Here is a 6,000-nt window from a genome sequence, read left to right as displayed (position 1 = left end):
AATGATGAACAACTGCTAACTGGCGGAAGACTGGATGCTGGAGGCACGCCGAGGCCAAAATCCTGCAATTTGGAGCTATTTCGGGCCTGGAGCGATCAAATATGGACTAAAGAATGCCATGTTTCTTTTGGAGGCGGGGCGGGCACGGGCGCCGAACTGTTTAAAAGAAAATGGCCCTTTTCCCTTTTATAAGGCAAAAAAGCTTTAAACGTGAAAATCCTTCAAAATTGGGGCGGGAGCGATTACTGTTCATAAGATTGAATGCTGGCCGTTGGATCCGGCGCGGGCCGATCCAACGGCTGGCGCTAAATCGCATCGGGGCGGACCATTGGTCCCAACACATAAAACCTCCGAAAAGCGATGAACTTGGCGGAAAGGGACTGGCTATAAGCGGTTTTATCGGACCGCTTTTGGTACAGGCCCGGTTTGTGTCGAAAGCCGCCCAATACAACGAGAAATTGACACGCGCCACAGGCCCTACGTCACCCTCTGACACTTTTTGGGCGCTAAAGGACGGCGATCGGGGGCGGTCCGAAATCGCCGATGACTATCGGATGGGAGGGCCCGGATCCGACGAATGATGGGATGCGGAGATGGCAAAACGATACGGCGGGGCCCGTCTAATAAACAATTGTTATTTCTGGAAAATTGCGCCGGGACAAAACTTTGGATAAATGAAATTGTGGGTTTTCTGAGGTTTTCGGGGATAAATGGTAAACGATATATCCATTTATAAGGTGCGCTTAGGGTTATTAAATCAACCGGGTGTTGATTCAATTCCCAAAAACAAAGTATGAACAGATATTCCATGGGACTCCGACTTTCTCACACTTCCAAACTTTGGGATATATGGCTAGATTGCCCAAGGGGAAAATATATATATTTCTGGGATTTTTTGCACAATAATGCTATAATAATAGGGAATGGGATAACTTAGGGAGCTATATAGTAAGTTTAGAAGTTAATATGAATTTTGAGATGTGGGAGAGAAACAGAGAGCTAAGTTTAAGGAGTAAACTTAGATTTAGAAGCAGATGAGGGTGAGGAATGATTTTACACAAGAAATGTGGCTTCTTTTCAGAGAAGAAGGTCACAATTTGTCAATTTTCAAAGGAGAAATGCAAGGAGGACTATTTAGGGCGATTCTAAAGTCCTCAAGGGGATGTTAGAAAGAGAATCTCTAGGGAAAACAGGGGAAGTTAGACATGCTTTCATATTTTATCATCAAACTGCTGCATGGATACCTCTGCCAGTGCTAATATGTGCCTTCTTGATCAAGGCCAAAACTGAATAGAATCAGGCTTCTGCAACTTCTGGTTACCTACCCAGCTTAATACCTAGCATTTTTTGTTACTTCAGGGAGGGTGCACTTAGACTTGCAAACCCTCAATTGCTCTTTTTCTTTTTCTTTTCTTTTCCTTTTGAGTTTCTATCTACAACTACCCTTATCACTTCCAAGGCCCCAGATTAAGTAGTTGGGAACCTTTATTCTCTACCTAATCTACTAATCTGCCAAGATTAAATAGTTTGGACAGATGTTTATTCTCTATATTCTAAAACAGGAAATTGAAATCTAGGGAGACCAAGATTAAGCTGTTTGGACCTCCCTTAGCTGAAAACTCATCAAAAATGGAACACAGCAGTGGCATTTAGACTAGCACACTCTCATAGATACTTCTCTGGCCATCTGTAGCAAATATGGAGCATTGCAGCAAGCAAAGTATGACATATTTGGCATGTAAAAATGTCGATCATGAAAGATGATTAACCTGCTGTAGCAGGAGGCTAACAGTGGCTCCACTTGGGGATGGATTTTCCTTGTGACAAGCCAAGAACAGCAGGTCAGAATGCCTTGATCCTCTGTAGTTGCTGTTATTTGAAAGTTTCTTCTGTGCTAACTGCTGAATGACTAGAACTTTAACTTCTGAATGCAGCACTCCTTCTTAACTGAAACACTGTGAAAAATAAAGCATCGCCTGCTTTCTTCTGCGTGCTTGATATTGCATACACTTTTTCTTGAGAACTGCCTTGTGAAATAAACACAAAAAGGGAATAAAACTAGAGCTCTTCTTTTCTTGTCTTTGAAAGGGTGCTGAAGTAAACTGAAAATCCTCCTTTCTTTTTGATATTGTTGACTTGAAGACTACAAGCTGCAAACAGCTTCTCTTTAACATAAATCACTGTGATATGACAGCGTTGCTCTTGGTGTTTTGCTGAGATTACTGCAGAGACAAAGATTAAAAATAGAGGACTTGCATTGGCTGTGTCTTCACAAACTTTGTTGTTGCTCCTCTAACAATCGGACTGTTTATACAAAATAAAAACAAAAGTGCTGATATATACAAATATCAATGTACAAAGAGATATTTACAAAGTTGCGTTATGTTCAACAAAAGGGATCATGATAATGCTTCAGCATACGGCCATTTACAGGGCCTTCTTCAACATTGCTGCCCTCTACAGATTTGAGGAAATATGTGTTATTTCCCTGAACAATAGAAATAACAAATGGCCCTCTCCAAAGGAAATTGAATTTTGCATGTTTTCCCTTGTCTTCTCTTCGTGAGTCCCACCTTAGAACTTTGTTGCCAACACAGAAATTCTCAGCCTTAGTCCTCTTATCAAACATCCTTTTGAGCTTTTCTTGTAACATTTGAGCTCTGTCATACACCTGTTCTCTGGTTTGCTGAAGGTGAATGGTCTGATTGATCCTGCGTTGAATATCATTTGGTTCAGCTTGAACCTCCTGCAACAGCCTCATAATGGAAATGCCCAAAGAAGATGGGAATCTGGCTTCCATATCGTAAACAAGCTCATAAGGGCTCATCCCAATTGATTTTTTTGTCGAAAGCCTATCTGCCCAAAGGGCATTGGTGAGCTTTTTATGCCAGTTCTTCTTGCTTTCTTCCAAGGTCTTCTTAATGATACTGATCAGGCTCTTATTAGATGACTCGGCTAAGCCATTACCTTGAGGGTAATAGGCTGTGGAATGGCCTAAAGTGATATGGAATTTATGGCAAAAATTGATCATCTTTTTGGATTTGAAAGCAACGGCATTGTCAGTGATGATCTTCTCAGGGCAGCCAAATCTAGACAGGATATTGCACTCAAGGAATTGGATAATGGTGGTGTCATTGGCCTGCCTGCATGGAATGGCTTCAATCCACTTGGTGAAATAGTCGGTGGCAGTTAGAATCCACTTATGCTGGCCTGAGGAAGAGGGATGGATTTCTCCAATGAAGTCAAGACCCCATTGTTGAAAAGGATTTTCGGTTGAGATGGGTTTAAGAGGCAAGGGCAACAGCTTTCTTTTGCCCTCAAAGATTTGGCATTTGTGACATGAGATAGCAAACTTCTTTACATCTGCAAACAAAGAGGGCCAATAGAAACCAGCTCTTAAAATTTTATCAGCAGTGGACTTCCAATATAGATGTCCTCCACAGTCCCCTGCATGGAATTCTTTCATGACATTATTAGTTTCATTCATGGTCAAACAATTAAGCAATATGCCTTCATGATTCTTCCAAAATAAAGCACCATCCAAGACACAAAATTTCAAAGCCTTCATTCTTAAAAATCTCTTCTTGGTCCTAGACAATCCTGGGGGAGCAAACAGGTTTAACAATACAAAGCATATATTAGCATACCATGGGGATTGCAGAAAGATTTCACTGATCTGTGGAGTCGCCAGCTCCTGTTCATTGTCCAGTTGGTTGATGTCTAAGGCTTGAAAGTTTGTTTCGGACATCAGTTTGGCTAAACCTTGTCCCTTTATTAGCTTGGTTGGTTTTATTTCTATGTCATACTCAAGAATGTTAGCAATCCACTTGCCTCTTTTGCCTTCTAATCCTTCTTGGGTTAATATGTATTTTACAACAACATTTTGGACATAGGCAATCACGTGTGAATATAAAATGTACATTATGAAGTCTTTGATTACTTTAACAAGGGCATAGGCCTACTTCTCCATGATTTGGTACTTCAGGGGTGCATCTCTTAAGGCTCGGCTGAAAAAAGCAATTGGCTTTTCATTTCCTTGGTCATCCTTTTGCAATAGTACAGCAGCTATGGTATTATCAGATGCAAATGAAAATATGATAAAGTCCCTATCAAATTGAGGACTTGTGAGGACTGGGGCTTGAGTTAAGGCAACTTTGATACTCTCAAATGCTTGCTTGGTTTCAAGAGACCATTTTACCTTGGCATCCTTCTTTAACATGTTGCTCAACAGTCTTATCAGCCCGGCTAGATTTGGGATAAATCTCCTTAGGAAATTGATCTTTCCTAGGAATGCTTGCAGCTCTTTTATGTTTCTTGGATATGGGATTTGGAGAATGGATTGGATCCATTCCGGATCAATTCTAATCCCGTCTTTTGAAATGATATGTCCAAGTAATTTGCCTTCTTCAAGGCCAAATAAAGACTTCTTGGGGTTCAAGGAAATGCCATATTTCCTACATGTTAGGAACACTTGTCTCAAATGTCTTAGGTGCTCTTGATCAGATTTGGAGAAAGGGGTAAGATCATCAAGATAGACAACCAAGAAATCATGGATTTCCTTGGCAAATGCAATGTCCATGGCCCTTTGAAAGGTGGCACCTGCGTTCTTTAGGCCGAAAGGCATTTTAACATACTTAAATGTTCCCCACGGTGTGGTAAAGGCTATCTTGTCTTGGTCATCCGGGTGAACCAGTATTTGATTAAAACCTGAAAAGCCATCTAGCAAAGAGATTCTAGATGACCCCACTACTCTTTGTAGGATGTGGTCCATTTTGGGCAATGGGTAGTGGTCTTTAAGGGAGACTTGGTTTAAGTTTCTCAAATCTACACAAAGCCTAATCTCACCTGTTTTCTTTCTTGTGGGAACAAGATTGGATACCCATTCAGAAAATCTAATGGGTGCTATGATACCTGCTTCAAACATTCTTTGCACTTCTGTCTCAATCAAAGGGAGAAGCACATGATTGATTCTCCTCAGTTTCTGTTTGAAGGGCTTTTGATTTGGCTTTAAGGGAATGGTATGTTGAATAATTGAGGTGTCATAGGACTTCAAGTCCTCATAACTCCAAGCAAATACATCTTGGAATTCTTTGAACAAATCCACGTACTTGGGCTTTTGATCAGCTGGTAAATTTTTGGACAGTTTGATCATTTTCGGGTTCTCTGCTGTCCCAATGTTGTATTCTTCTATAGCAGTGTTTATAGGCTGCATTTTTGGCTTTTTGGGCACATCATTTGCATCAAACATGTCTTCTAGTGGAGTGAGGCCAACCGGGAGAAAATTGTCCTTTAGATCAATGATTTCGGCCTCTGTTTTGGCTATTTCCTCCAAATGCATATGTTTCAGCTCTTCTATGTTTTCTTCATCAAAGATGGTTGGCTGTAGCAATTTTCTAGTTGTTTCAGCTGTTTCAGTTTGCTGGATTTGGTTTATTGCTTGCAGTGGATCATCCATAACATCCATATCAATGTTTAGGCCTGAAAACTCATGTTGTAAGGTAAGAAAATTGTTGATTTGAGCATCATCCTCAAACACTTGCCAATCTTTAACATTGTTAGGGACAGCAAGCCTGTGCTTTATCTCAGCAGTAAAGTGGTGATTGGACTCAAAAGGAAGCTTGCAAGTGCTAGCAAAAGTAGCTAGGCTGTGAGCATGCATGTTATTGCTTCTAGAAATCTTAGCAAGTTTGGATTCAGTGAAGGTATCAAGTATTGCAGTGGAAACAGTCCTATAAGCTCTTAGCCTTCTATCATTGGTAACGAAGTTGCCCTTCATTTGTTGTATGATTAAATCGGAGTCACCTAGAATGGACACCTTTGCAGCTCCTAGAGCTTTGAGTAGTTTAAGGCCTAAGAGGAGTGCCTCATACTCAGCCATGTTGTTGGTGCATTTGAAATTCAGTCTATAAGCATGACCCTCTGCATGGTTGTTATGTGTATTGTGAATCCATATTCCTGCCCCTGCTCCTAACTTGTTAACAGAGCCATCAAACTCTAAAT

Source organism: Pinus tabuliformis, chromosome X (assembly GCF_031772625.1).
Source record: "Pinus tabuliformis cultivar Carrire ecotype Pingquan chromosome X, CPIR1, whole genome shotgun sequence".
Classification (NCBI taxonomy): Eukaryota; Viridiplantae; Streptophyta; class Pinopsida; order Pinales; family Pinaceae; genus Pinus; species Pinus tabuliformis.
Note: the sequence above shows the minus strand (reverse complement) of the source record.